The following is a 15,936-nucleotide window of genomic DNA, read 5'->3' as shown; positions in this document are numbered from 1 at the left end:
ACGTCATGAGTAAATCAGTTAAATTCATCAGAAGCGACAATGGACAGAGTTCAAGAACTTTGAAATGGAAATCTTCTGTCTTCAGAAGGGAATTGAGCATCAATACAGCGCTCCGTATACTCCACAACAGAATGGAGTAGCTGAAAGGAAGAACCGAACGTTAATTGAAGGAGCCAGAACTATGCTGGCAGACTCGAAGCTTCCTGTGATGTTCTGGGCTGAAGCAGTTGCTACAGCCTGCTATGTTCTGAATAGGGTGCTAACCGTTAAGAGACTTGGAAAAACTTGTTACGAGCTTATGCACGGAAGGAAGCCCAACTTGTGCGGTCTTGAACCATTTGGGTCTCCTTGTTCGATTTTGAAGACTAATTCGAAATTTGGTGAAGTAGCCGATGAGGGAATCCTAGTCGGTTATGTTGTTGGGACTCCCAACAGACGGGTCTTCAATACGTCGACTTGCAAGGTGGAGGTGGTTTGTAACACCGACATTACTAGTTACCAACCGCCAAAACCAAGCAATGGACCTGCTGAGCTTTTCGACTATGTTAAACTTTTTAAGTCGTTTAACGTACCTGATTTGGAAATTTCTGAAGAAGACGAAAGAGCTGTGTCGAAGATGATGCTTGATGAGGAAGAGAACCTATTGCAACATCAGATGTTTGAGAAATCTCAACCTTCCACATCAAACCCTATCAATACCCCTGCGGCCTCAACTGAAGATGAATTTATTAATCCTTTTCACTCTCAGCCAGAAACAACCATTGATGAGATATCTTCAAATTTGGAAGATAATTTGCATGTCGGTGCTGTTCCGACCACGAGAATTCACAAAGATCACCCATTGGAGAATATTATAGGTGATGTGTCCTCCGGTGTACAAACCAGAAGTAGCTTGAATGAGCACACCTGTGTTTATACAAGCATAAAAGAAACGGGTATAATGAATGAATGTTTGTACTCCTGCTTTATAAGCCAAATTGAACCAAAGAATTATCAAATGGCTTTAAAGGACAGCTCGTGGGTCGAAGCCATGCAAGAAGAGTTGGCTCAGTTCGAAAAAATGGAAGTTTGGACTTTGGTTGAAAAACCAAGGAATGTGCACGCTATAGGCACAAAATGGGTGTTCAAGTGTAAGAGAGATGATAAGGGAATTATCGTAAGAAATAAGGCGAGGCTGGTTGTTAAAGGTTTTAATCAGCAAGAGGGTATTGATTACAATGAGGTGTTTGCTCCTGTCGCCCGGTTAGAAGCGATTCGATTGTTTTTGGCGTTTGCTGCATTTAAAAAGATGAAGGTATTTCAGTTGGATGTGAAGAGCGCGTTTCTAAACGGGAAAGTTGATGAGGTTGTGTATGTTGAGCAACCTCCGGGTTTTCCTGACCCAGACTTTCCTGATCATGTATACAGGTTGAGCAAGGCGTTATATGGGTTACATCAGGCACCTCGTGCCTGGTATTCAACGTTATCGGACTACTTGCTGGAAAATGGTTTTGAAAGGGGATTGATTGACAGTACGTTGTTTGTGAAGAGAGAAGGATGTGACTTCCTACTGGTTCAAGTCTACGTGGATGATATCATTTTTGCTGCATCAAGAGTATCCATGTGTCAGGATTTTGAAGCTGTCATGAAGAAACGATTCGAGATGAGTGCTATGGGTGAACTAACTTTCTTTCTAGGATTGCAGGTTGATCAGAAGAAGGACGGGATGTTCATTCATCAAACGAAGTACGTTCATGATGTGCTGAAAAGATTCAAGATGGAGGACAGTTCTCCATATGATACTCCCATCTGCGTCAATCACAAATTGGGTGCTGAATCAGATGGTGACGCAGATGTGGACCCAACTCTGTATCGGGCAATAATAGGTTCATTAATGTATTTAACTGCTTCTAGGCCTGATATAATGTTTGCTGTTTGTCTTTGTGCACGTTTTCAGGCAAATCCGAAAGAATCTCATTTGAAAGGTGCAAAGAGGATACTACGGTATCTCAAGGGCAAGCCGAAGCTGGGGTTGTGGTACCCAAAGGGAGGAGACGTTGAACTGGTGGCGTATACAGATTCTGATTATGGTGGATGCAATCAGAGTCGGAAGTCAACGACGGGAGGCTGTCAGTTTCTTGGAGGAAGATTAGTTTCCTGGCAGTGCAAGAAACAGACATCAGTTGCTATTTCAACATGCGAAGCTGAATACATGGCAGCATCCAACTGCTGCTCTCAGGTTTTGTGGATTCAGCAACAATTACGCGACTATGGTCTGAATTTCTTACTCACTCCTATTTTAATTGATAACACTGCCGCTATCTCAGTAATTAACAATCCCGTGAAGCACAGTAAAACTAAGCATATTGACATTCGTCATCACTTCATACGGGATTGTGCTGAGAAGAAACTGATCAAGATCGAAAAGGTTGATACACTTGAAAATTTTGCTGACTTGTTTACAAAAGCGTTTGATAAATCTAGATTTCAAAACCTAATTGAGCTGAACGGGATGATCAATCCCGAGTAACCATGCCTTTGTGTTTATTTAAAAAAAAAAAAAAAAAAAAAAAAAAAAAAAATTGTGTCATTATTGCTTAAAATTAGTCGGTTATCTCAGTTTGATGGACATATCCTCGGATATGTTTTGGTCCTCGTTTCGACTTAGAGAATGAGGATAGCCATTAACCGGAAGACTGAAAGTGATCGGGGCAGTTATGACGTGTGTTTTCTTTCTGTTGCTGAAAATTAGTCGGTCATACATAGTAAGAAGGACACATACTTGTATGTGGTCGGTCCAGTTGATCTATTGGATCTTCAGGATAGCCGTTTACCTGACGACTTTGACGTGATCGGGGCGATTGAAATCAAAATTTTAAGGGGAAATGAAATTACTTTTCAAGTCTAATACTTCGTAAGAAGTTCTGTGCTGTGTTTAACAGAAAATTGATCCAACCTTGGAAAATGATATATATACTGATTGTGTGTGCTTACCTAGTGAAGTTATTAGGCTTAAAAGGCTTTAGAACAGTCATTGTATGTCATGGTAATTTTTATGGTGCGTAAAAGTGTATGTGATACTAACTTAAACTACTCGAATTTACGTGGAAACTTCTTAAGAGTTTTGAATGTCTTCACACATATCTTTCCGAATGATAGGCAGAAAAGCAACTACCCAGTCATACACGAGCCCGTGAGTGATCTGATTCCCGTGAAGAAAGCATTTCAAGACACTGCAGTGATCCAGATTCGGGACTTGCAGTAGTTTAATACTCCGAAGTCAATAAGAATGTTTGGTTAAAAAAAAAAAAAAAAAAAATGTGTATATCTTTAGTACTTATGAGACATAGTAACAATCAAGACTTCTCATGTCTGGAGTAAGAAGAGAACGGGAAGCAGTCAACGAGTATATACAAGTTAATCAGACACTATGGGTCGAAGTCAACTCGAGGTGACTTGGGTATAGCCAAATACGCTTTGAGAATAGATAGAAGACATCATTATCTCTGAGTTGTTGCCAACTTAAATTTTTTGAGCTTAACTGAACCTTAATCCGTATCACAGAAACAATGAAAACCATTTAAGTTATTTACATGCTTACAACCTGTTTCTCTATGTCATAATACAGCTAAACACGGATCCAAGTGACAGTCACATAGTTGGTATGATTCCTGTTGGGATCTTTTCTCAAAACATAGTGGTCCCTGACTAGACTGAAATTTGATCCCTTATTTCGTAAAATTTTTATAAGTTTTTCTATTTTTGTAGTTGTGTTATTGAAAAACTGGTTACTTGGACATGATCATTTTTGTTTAACTCTTTTTGGAAACTTCTAGTGTTAACTGCAAGATTATTCAAACTTAAAGGGCTGATTTTGAAAATACGGGCGAAGTTGTTGAATTCGGCGAAGTTGTGCTTAACTTCGCCTAGGCGAAGTTAAGCGTAACTTCGCCTGAACCAACTCTGCCCTATATAAGGCTTTTGAAACAGTAACAGTAACATATAATTCTTATTTTCCGGCGAACATAATATCTAAACCTTATTATCCGAGATCTTGTTTTCATTCCATTTTCGATCCTTGATTTCAATTTCTTGTGCTCTTTAACGGTATGTGTGGTCAATATCATTCACAAACATACTCGTTCGTTATAGTTTTACCCGGTTCGAGACCTCGGGTCGTCGAACCTTCAAAACCTAGTTTTTCAACCACGTATTACGTGTTCATGGACGTCCTTTACGTCTCAATATCATTACTCTATGTTGTTAATCACTGATGGATCGTCAAATCGGTCCGAAAACATCGGATCTAAGCCTTGAATCTGAACAGTCGCCGTTTCAGATTCAGGCGAAGTTAAGGTTTAGGCGAAGTTATCCACAACTTCGCCAGGAGATTAATTTCGCCTGTGGCGAAGTTATCCGTAACTTCGCCTTGAAGCTTAAGTTCGCCTGTGGCGAAGTTATCCGTAACTTCGCCTTGAACTCAAGTTCGCCTTTGGCGATGTTGTGATTCAGCGAAGTTAACATCAACTTCGCCTATACCATTTTACTTAACAATTTTTAGACGAAATTATAGTTGAAGCGAAGTTGTTCCCAACTTCGCCTCACCTATAAGTTCGCCTGTATAGATTTAATCACAACTTCGCTCGTGGTACTTAGCGAACTTGTGAGCTGCTTACACACTGTCTAACTTGGTTTGTTTGGTGCAGATATGGCTGCTATTGGAGGTGCTGGTGGTGATGATGGTGATGAGCAACGACAATTCTTTCCAGCCCATAACCAGTACATCACGTTAGATCCAGAAGCACGAGGCGTCGAAGACTACAGGGAGATTATTACGTTTCTCCTACGATCAAGAGTCTTTCACGCGCTGACAAATACACTGCCTATTTCTCTGCCTAACATTGAAGACTTTTGGCAAACAGTGTACTACGATTGCAGGCCTGAGCCTCCGGTGATGCGAGCAACCGTAAATGGTCACAACATACAGTTTTCCTTGGAAGACATACGGTTGGCTCTGCAGTTCGGTGAAGAAACTAGAGATGACCCAACGGAGTTCGTAGCTCCTTTCCGGGATGGAGCTTTGTAGGTCCCCCTTGGGGATGTCGCCGATCGATACGAGATCCGCACGAGGTCTAGGAGTGCGGAATCCTCCTAGACTCGTTTATTGGTGTAAAGACGAATAACACAAACACGTACACGATCAAATACACAAACAAATACTAGAACGGGATAAACAAATCTGCAGATTCATATATAAAATAATCACGTTACATACCGTAACAAAAACAGAAAACACGACTGACCCGAGGTGAGCTCTACCTCGGGTCGTCTCACACGACACTAGTCTCTTACTCTCTCTCAATAAACAAGCTGCTCAAACACACACTGATTTCTTGATACCTAAAACTAAACAAGACACAACTATATATAGACAAACATTCACGGGCCTGGGCTTCAGTAGGCGAAGTTGTGCTAACTTCGCCTATGGCGAAGTTGTGATAACTTCGCCTAAGGCGGAAGTTGTTACAACTTCGCCGTTGGCGAAGTTGCTCTAACTTCGCCTAAGGCGAAGTTGTGCTAACTTCGCCTGTGGCGTTCCGCTGGTCAGAATTGCATAGCGACGGTCACAAAATGCACCAACAGTCTCCCCTTTGACCGTTGCTCTCAATTCTAACAAACACGAAAGATCATCTGTTACAAAACATGCACCAACAGACTCCCTCTTAACTGATGATCTTCTGTTTGCAGTCAACCAGCCGTGTCAGAAACTGTCCTGTAGCTTCACAAATCTACCAATCACCCAGTGTCTTCCATATCAAATCTCCCCTTCAGTGTAAGCTTCTCCGACTATAACGATTGAGGTCTTTGTAATGCATGCATCCTCGTGCCAATAGATCATCTCAACCAATCACGTGAGTCCATCTGACTTCACCACCACATGAAGTTGGGCTTCCTCCACAACTTCACCAACTCGTCGGCATACGATAAGGTTTAATCTTCAACTACTCAACATCAAGTGATCAATTTCATCACAAAACCACCCTGACAGAATCTAACACACGACCGTTAAAAAATCTGAAGCATCTTCAATCACCAGGGATAACGATCAGGAACATAAACACTTTAATTCCCGGTTAAATCCAACTTGTTCCAGAATCTTCACTCTAATAAATAAGCATCACGTTTCAGGATCCAATTCTCGAACGCCTTGAAAATAACATAAAAAATATGCTCTGACCGCAATCCAGTAATGACGAAAAACCTTCAGTTCAATTTGACTTTCTTCGGTTGGTCACCACGAACAACAACAATTTCCTTTCCCACAAACACCCGAATATGTGTCACTATCCAGTTTCAAACAATAACCCATTCACAACCTCAACTCCAAATCAGAGTTGACACGTATTTGTTCACACGTAAGACCAAGAGATAACAAGATCACTCGTTGACGGAACAACATCTTCGGTCTCACAATAATCGTGTACACCTGGCCATACAGACGAAAACTCCAAACATTTTTTTTTTTTTTTTTTATTTTTTTTTTTTATTTTTTTTTTTTTTAACTTCACCTGGCCATAACTTCGCCTGGCTGCTAACTTCGCCTGGCCATAACTTCGCCTGGCCATAACTTCGCCTGGCCTGTTCATAACTTCGCCTGTTCATAACTTCGCCTGGCCTGGCTATAACTTCGCCGAGAAGTCAACTTCGCCTAAAGTCAACTTCGCCTGTTCATAACTTCGCCAGACCTTATATCTTCGCTGAAACCCTACGAACAGTGACGGCAACTTCGCCTGATGAACAATAACTTCGCCTGAAGAACTGTTCGGCCAGAAACGCACAGAAACGTGCCAGAAACACCAAAACGCAGATCTCGAACCATAGCGTAAGAGCCTAAGGCTCTGATACCACATGTAGGTCCCCCTTGGGGACGTCGCCGATCGATACGAGATCCGCACGAGGTCTAGGAGTGCGGAATCCTCCTAGACTCGTTTATTGGTGTAAAGACGAATAACACAAGCACGTACACGATCAAATACACAAACAAATACTAGAACGGGATAAACAAATCTGCAGATTCATATATAAAATAATCACGTTACATACCGTAACAAAAACAGAAAACACGACTGACCCGAGGTGAGCTCTACCTCGGGTCGTCTCACACGACACTAGTCTCTTACTCTCTCTCAATAAACAAGCTGCTCAAACACACACTGATTTCTTGATACCTAAAACTAAACAAGACACAACTATATATAGACAAACATTCACGGGCCTGGGCTTCAGTAGGCGAAGTTGTGCTAACTTCGCCTATGGCGAAGTTGTGATAACTTCGCCTAAGGCGGAAGTTGTTACAACTTCGCCGTTGGCGAAGTTGCTCTAACTTCGCCTAAGGCGAAGTTGTGCTAACTTCGCCTGTGGCGTTCCGCTGGTCAGAATTGCATAGCGACGGTCACAAAATGCACCAACAAGCTTATTTGAGGATGGGTTATTCGGGTCCGCTGGGGGACTCGCAGAGGAGGAAAGGGTTTCTGCTAGATCAGTGGCGCTTCCTGATGCATGTTTTAATAGTATGCATGTCCGGCAGGAAGGCAGGAACAGACGGGATGGGCGCGACGATGCAGTCGGCCATGATAGCGCTGACTTACAACCGCAGATATTCATTCAGTCAGCTTATATTTTACGAGATTGATCGTCAACGAAGGGCTGTGGCGCGCGAGCGATTCACTATGTATCCTCGTTTCTTACAGATGATTTTAAATCATGTCGCTCCGTCGCTACCACAGAGACGCCCAATAAGATACGTCGAATGCGTGACGAAACGTATCTTTTCTCAGTGCCGCACCTCGAGCACTCGAAGCAAGCCTGAGCTGCGTCCCAGGCATACTCCCTTATTCGGATATCTCATCAATTCGGAGTATGTTCCTGCAGGAGGGGACGAGTTCAGAGACCCCCAACCACATCAGGCGGCAGCACCTCATGCTGTATCAGCTGCGCCTGTGGTTTCTACTGTTGCCTCTGCTGCTGTGCCAGCTACTGTATCTCATGCTGTGTCTACTGCTGAAGACGTTGATCTTAATGCTGCCTTTGGCGTACATGGTGTGTTTGATATGGATGTCTCGGGTCCTCAGTTTATGGATGTTACTAGAGCAGCTACTTCGGTAGCTGACTCTGATCTAGACGAGACGTTTGCTGAGGCAAGAAGACTTATGGTGTCTCGGGAACGGACTACGGGAAAGAGACCGAGAACGGAAAACGAGGATGAGGAAGAAGTTGATGAAGAGGAGGCAGTGCAGATTGTGCTTAGACGTTCAAGAAGAGAACAGAGAGGTATGGGTTCGGGAGCTGGAGAATCTTCAAGGCTGGTACGTTTTGCTCCACCTGCCTTATCTGGTATGTCTCTTATTCCTACTACAGCACAGGTTACAGCGGTCGAGACGTCGGCCCCAACAGTTGTGTCTCTACCACCACAACCGCTTAATCCACCGTTGGTAGTTGCACGATTTGTGGAGTCGACCATCACTTCTACTGCAGGGTTACCAAGTGTACCACCTGCGGTCACTTCTGCTGATGTCCCGCCAACTCCAATGCCTACTTCAGATTCCGAGAGGATTACTTCACTAGAGCGGATTGTTGCTGATCAGACAAAGACCATTCAGAGCCTAGTGGAATCCAATCGACTACAAGCAGCCCTCCTGGTAGAACACGGTAAAATAATAGATGCCTTCAAGGCATTCTTGGCATCTCAGGGGGAGAAGACGTGTAGGGGTGATGAGTTGAGGACGAAACGAAGAGAAGATCATGACGATGATCCCAATGCACCAGCAGGTGCAGGTGGTGAGCTGCCAAGAACCTCTCAGGCTCTTGGGGCTTCCACAACTGAGGGGGAGTCTACAAATGCAGCTGGTGACGATGTTGTAGCAGTTGATGATGATGATGATGTTGAAGACGTGATAGATGCATTGAAAGAGTTGGATGAGGAGGATGATGAGTTTATGATGGAAGATGATGTGCTGCCAGTGGATGAGATTGAGAGGATTGGAGAACAGATTACGGTTGAAAACGTATTAGAAGAAAGTGAGATTGTTGATAACTCCGTGGAACATGAGATTCCAGAGGTTGACGGAACAGGTTTGGGTGATGAGAATGCTGAGGAAGATGCTGAGTGGGAGGAACAACTGAAATGGAAGGAAGGTTGTGCCCACTGGTTCGTAAAGACGAAGAAGCCGGCGGTCCCTAAGATGTTCAGAAAAAGTTACAATATTAAGGGATACGCGGAAGCCAAGAAAGGTATTATCTGCTGGTTATATGACGAGCAGCTGCGGCTCTTCGTGATCAAGAGGTACGATGGCATTCAGTACTTCCAGAGAAAATTGAGATCTCTAAACACGCTGCCAGAATGTGAAGTAAAAGATTTAGCCAGATTGGGATTGATAAACACAAGCGAAGACAACATGGCTAGAATCATTGCGAAGATCGTGTGGAAAGAGTGTGTTAAAGATAAAAAGTTTGAGCTACTGAAACCACAAAAGGGAAAACTTGTCGAAGACAAGAATAGAGGTCTGAGAGTTGATGGAAAACCTTGGATGGTCATGAAATACAAACCGATCCGGTGCCTTAAAGAAGTACCGATGAAGTTCATGCCCAAGGACGTGCTCAAAGATCTAAAATGGTGGTACGTGGATTGTGAGACAGCTGAGGCGGTAATGGAAGATGAGGATGAACAAGAAGTACTTCGGGTTTACGACCCGATGCATCTTGTTAATCTATCGAAGGCTGATCTGAAAGTGCTCAACGAGAAGAAGATCTTCTACATTCCTGCTTGGAAGGATCAAGCTAGGAAATATCAACGGGTGGTGTCGGTATGTGTTAGAGAAGGGGCGCATGCGTAGAGATGCAAGATTACAAGACTCAAGAGTTGAAGATCAAGATATGAAGCTACTGCCAAGGGGGAGTCTGTTGGTACATGTGTCAGTAGTTCATAGTCTAGCATTTGTAATCGAGTCTGTAATGTAATTATGTTTTGATTATGATTATTTATGTAAAACGCGAAGTTGTCAACAAGTTCGCTATGGCGAACTTGTTGAATCAGCGAAGTTATTGACAACTTCGCCTGTGGCGAAGTTGTCGTGTTTATATACTGTTCAGCGAACAGTTTACGGGGTTGGTCGTTTTAGGGTTTTGTTTTCAGTTGTTCAGTGAACGTGTTCGTGTCATAGTCTGTAACAGTGACCTCGGGTCACGTGGTTGTTATTAATATAACGTGGTTGGTTTATTGCTTTCGTGTTCGATCTCTACATACTCTACACTCGTATCTACCCACGCAGGGATTCCGCACCTGCGTTGTTAGCGACGTCCCGTGTACGATCCGTCCAGGAGCCTACAAAATTAATACCAACATAAATATATTATTTAGTTTTATATTAGTATATTGTATTATTTATTAATTATAAACTTTTTATAAGTAACGAATTTTCACATTGATTTAAATAAAATAATTCATTTCAAATTTCAAAGAAATAAATTCTCACTTTATGTTTGTTTTGAAACGTAGATAGATAAAAACTAAGGTCAACTCCTTTAGATGATTTGTATTGCCGGTTATGTGTTCCATTATCAATAGTTGAAAAAAAAAACGAAACAACTAATTTTAATGAGGATAAATTTAAAATACTTTATACAAAAAAATATTTAAAGAATTACGAATTTTCAACAACTTTTTATTTCCATGTTGTGTAATGTCTAATTTATTTTACCATGTATTATATATTTATTTCTTTTGAACATATTTTTTATATTTTACATTGTGTTATTATTTTAATAAATTTATTTATTTTAACATGTGTTATACACGGGTTCCTAACCTAGTGAATACACACGCGCGCGCGCACACACACTCACACACATATATTGTGTATGATATAAATTATTTGATATTTATGTGCTCATTTTATTCAAAAAATCATTTTTTAATAGAAAAATCATACACCCAAATTAAGCAAGCCATCAAAACTATAATTTTTTTCAGTGGCGGGATCATACAAAGCAACGACTACCAAGAAGCTAGACGAGCGAAAAAAGAAAAAGAAAAAAGAAAAAGAAAGTCTACATGAAAAGCATGCGATATTTCGTTGACTCCGTCTAAGATATCTTTCACTTATTTTTCGTGCTTTAAAACTAATAAAAAAAATACACAACATAACACCATCAAGAACAACTTTTTATTAATTAGTCTCATTCTTACTACATCAAAAACTTTTACCAATTGTACATTGCTACCCAATTATTTTCAAGAAATTCAAACTCGTGTTCCATGGCTCGCCACCAACAATATTTAATAATGCCTCTTGTTCAACGCTGGCTAACAGTTTGATTAAAAACCGGAAATTTAATATGTTTATTTTGCCAATTAAAAGCACAGGAGTATTGAGCATTGCCATCAAAATCAAGTGTGTATTCTTCGTTGTTGTTAATCGTTTTAAAGTTAGGTTGTTGGTCATCTCTTCCACAACCAACCAAGAGACCATCAAGCTGATAACTTGAAACATGGACTGTATTTTTGGGGAATGCGCCTTGGATCGTATTTTTGAGGATCGCGGCTTCAAAGGGTTGCGGTGGTGGCATGATTCCGATCATAAGAAGAAGAAACCAAACAACTTTAAGATATCTTTAAGTGTTTTCGATTTTTTAGACTGTATTTTTGGGGGATGCGCCTTGGATCGTATTTTCGAGGATCACGTCTTCAGAGGGTTGCGGTGGTGGCATGATTCCGATCATAAGAAGAAGAAACCAAACAACTTTAAGATATCTTTGAGTGTTTTTCATTTTTTTTTAGTTGTATGTTGGCTTAGGGGTTCATGAGTCAACTTATAGACCAAAGAATGAGTTGTCCTATGTAATGTAACATACTTATTTATTTATTTTTGTTTGTGTAACTAATTATGTTTTTGTTGATATCTACGTATCAAGTCTTTTATTACAAATTTAAATAACTAAAATTCAATCATAATAAATGTATTCAAGACAGTAGTTTTGAATATAGAATTGTGAGAACCGTCCGTATTGCTAACAAGGAGAGAAAATGAGAGTGTTGAAAGTGGTTTTAAAATAGTATGATGCGTCACTTTAAGAAATAGATACAAGTGTTTTAAGTAGTGCGGTAAAAGTCGGATTCCAAGGCATTGGAATCAGCAGTTCCAAGGTCCCCGGACATCAACCTTGTTACTTTTCCCAACTCGGCCACCATTACTCGCCTAGATCCAAGTTGGTCAAAAGTCGGAGTACTCGGGATTACTCGGCCTCCAAGGTCAACTCGGCCACAATTATTTATTTATTTTTAATTTTTTCTAATTTTTTTTTCTTTTTTTATATTTTAGTATAAAATTAAAAATAACAACAAAACATGAATTTTTTGAATTATGTTTTTTTTTCATATGAATTATGCTTATTTTAACATGAATTATGTTTATCTTAACATATATATAATATCCAATAATTATTTTATGTTATATTTATCATATCTGAGTACAAGCCGAATACTCCCCGAGTACACCGAGTACTCCCTACAAGGGGGTGGGCCCCTAGGGATCGCCTTGCGAGTTTTACAACATTGGTTTTAAGTAATGGGTACAAACGTTTTTATGTTGGTTCGCACTGGTGTTGACTAAAAGATTTCTAAAGTCATCTGTTGAGTTGTTGAACTCTTTTATACAAGGATCGTGTCCATTCAACAAAAAAACAAGGATCATGTGTAACATCATGAAAATTATTGAGTCAAAAGTGCCATGTTTCAAAGTCCAAGGACTAAAATAAAAAATTTTGTTTTCTTGCCTGATCGCGAAGTGGTCTGACACAGAGACACGTGTCCTGCCACTTGTCCCCGTGTTGCAAGCCAATTGGCGACTCAACATAGCTACGTCGCGATATGCAACAGCTATATTTAGGTCCATCGCGTATCGCAGCAGGGAACTGAATTTAGTCTATAAATAGGGGTCTCTAGCCCATTTCTTCATCACACAAATCATTCAACTCTTTCTCTCTCTAGAATACTCACTCTCTCACTACCTCGTAAAACGCGCCCCGACGTTACCTTGTTTTCCATGCCAAAAACCGAAGATACCTCGAAACCCATGCCACACACCGACGATGTTGCATTAAAGAACGTGCCACCAAAGAGACGTGTTATACCCCAACCTACGGCTGAAAGGTCGGAGCATGAACTGATTGCTCTCAACTTTTCAAAGGTTACTATCAAGCAATATTATAAGTTTCAATATCTATTAATTAAATTACATATAAAACATAATCCATTTAATATTCAAACAAAACAATAATGTATCAAACAATCAAAAATCATGAAAAATGTTGTCTCGCTAATATTTTCTTCTAGCATATATCGTTAAGTGATCTTCTAATTACTTCAGATCATATGTTTACCTGCATATGCGTTGAAAATAAAGTAGTTTTGTCAACACAAGGTTCAGTGAGCAACACACCATTTTAAATATACATATAGTATATATAAAAATAAGTAATTGCAACAAGTCATATGAGAATAACAAATTAACCAAATGAGCAAGTATAACGGAGATGTCGAGAAGCACAAAGGCTATAACGACTACGTATGATCATACTATTCTGTGATTATGTTGGACCTCTCCGAATGCGGAAGCATATAAAGCAAATAAGCACATAAACAAGTAAGGTATAATTTGTTAACACATAAGACAATAGTTGCAGTTTTGAGTATAAGTATATATGAGAAATATATTTACGCATATGTCCCCAAAATGTGAGAAAACGAGTAAAATAGGGGAATGTGATACTCACATCGAAGACGAACAAAAGATGATTAAAATAATGAGAAGGTGGGATCAGTCACACGCGAACGTAAAATCCTAAGAGAAACAAGAGCAAACGGATATGCTAAATAAAGTACAAGCTTTATTATGACAACTAGATAAACAATATTAAATTTATATTATAATAATATAAAATAGATATATAAGAATTTATTTTATAAAATAATTATCTTGATTCATGAAAACATATCTAGGAAAATATTACTTTTAATTTTATAAATATAAGGATATATATATATATATATATATCCTTATATTTATAAAATTAAAAGTAATATTTTCCTAGATATGTTTTCATATATATATATATATATATATATATATATATATATATATATATAAGGGTTCAAATAAAAAGAAGTTGTTTCATATGAATGGTAAGAACCCAATAGAATTTTGACATTTGGCATTAAAACCTATGGTGAAAGAATAACTCTAGGAAACTATGTCGGTTATAATGGTGAAAGAGTAATTTTATAAAACTATGACGGTTTTTGGTAATTTTAAATCTCAACCATTGATTGATATGATCCAATGGCTATGATTTATTCTTAGTCTTCCTTGGAAACTACTTATTTTTAGGATAACTCTCCCCTATATAATATATATATATATATATATATAGTTTACTTGATTATACATATAAATATATATACTTATATATGTATATACACGAATGTAAACATATGTTAAACGAGTATTATAACGTTTGTTTTTCATTAAGATAGTTTTTAATCTTTATTAGTTAATATTATTTTTATTATTATTAATATAATATAGTTATTTAGTGTTTAAAAAGAAAAATAAACAATATCAGCTAAAAATCAGGGGTGCAGGGGATCGAACCCGCGACCTGTCCCCTATAATACATGCGGCTTAACCAGCTAAGCTACCAGCAACCTGTATCATAACCCAACTTCTGTTAATTATAAACAGAAGCAGAAACATCCAGATTAATTTCAAACCCTAGATTAATCAACCCCGTAAACCAGTAATCGTTAATCCAAATAAGGTTAGGGATTCTAATCTTTATGTAAATGCATTTCTACTCATGTGTTTTATTACCTCATACGATGAACGAAGATGGGTTAACGAGATCAAAACAGGGCCGACGGTGGTGAGGTGGAAAACGAGGTATAAACGACCAAACTAATTCAATTAAATAGGGGGTTTATGTCGGCCAATATATAAGGGTTGTATACATGTAATTAATTGCAATATTATCACTGATTTCTTGCATTAGGGTTATTCGATTGATGGTTTGGTTCAAAAAGGAAAACAGATCAAAACTTGATATTGTTAACTCGTTTAAAGTGTCGGTTAGGCCGCGTTAGAGATATGTAAATGATTTCCTAGATCAAAACTTGATTACAAACGGATTTGGTAGCCTAATTTGGTAATTAATTGATTCTGGTACTAGAAAACCCATATAAACAAGAATATGGGTAAACGGATAATCCAGGTAAAGAAATGGGTTATATCCTAATTGCATATTAGACCTTGTAGTTTGGATTGGATACAAAAGGGATAAATACTATATATTTTGGGCTGAAAGTGTAAAATCAATAAAGATTAATTATAAACAATTTAATATTAATAAAATAATCAAACTAGTTCGATAAACGCAATATATATATATCTAATAAAATAACCCGAAAGTTGAACCGAGTCGGGAAAAAGTGTAAGTTAGAAAACCCGATTTGTTACAAGACGACCCGACGTTCACCTCGAAGTGCGTGCCGATAAGTTGTGAAGACCGGCGTACCTCGATATACGTGTCGAAGAAGGTGTTGATAAAGGGAAGCTCGAGAAAAGTAAAGACGTCGAAGCACTGCTCGAGTGTCACACCCCAACCTACGGCAGAAATGTCAGGGCGTGAGCTGATTGCCACAGCTCGCAAGGTACTATCAAGCAATTATAAAGCGACAATATCTAATTAATTTATTTATTATCAATCAACATTTAAATACAACAAAAATAGAGAAAATTTCAAATACAAAACCAACTATTCTTGTATATGTTTATTATCCTAAAGTCATCTCTACGTGAGCTTCAGTTCGATAAGCAATCCAAATCTATAACCTGCAAATGCGTA

This window comes from Bidens hawaiensis, unplaced genomic scaffold (genome assembly GCF_021521415.1).
Source record: "Bidens hawaiensis isolate Kalapana, Puna unplaced genomic scaffold, B.hawaiensis_p1.1 tig00016033_1, whole genome shotgun sequence".
NCBI lineage: Eukaryota > Viridiplantae > Streptophyta > Magnoliopsida > Asterales > Asteraceae > Bidens > Bidens hawaiensis.
This window is presented reverse-complemented; position numbering follows the sequence as displayed.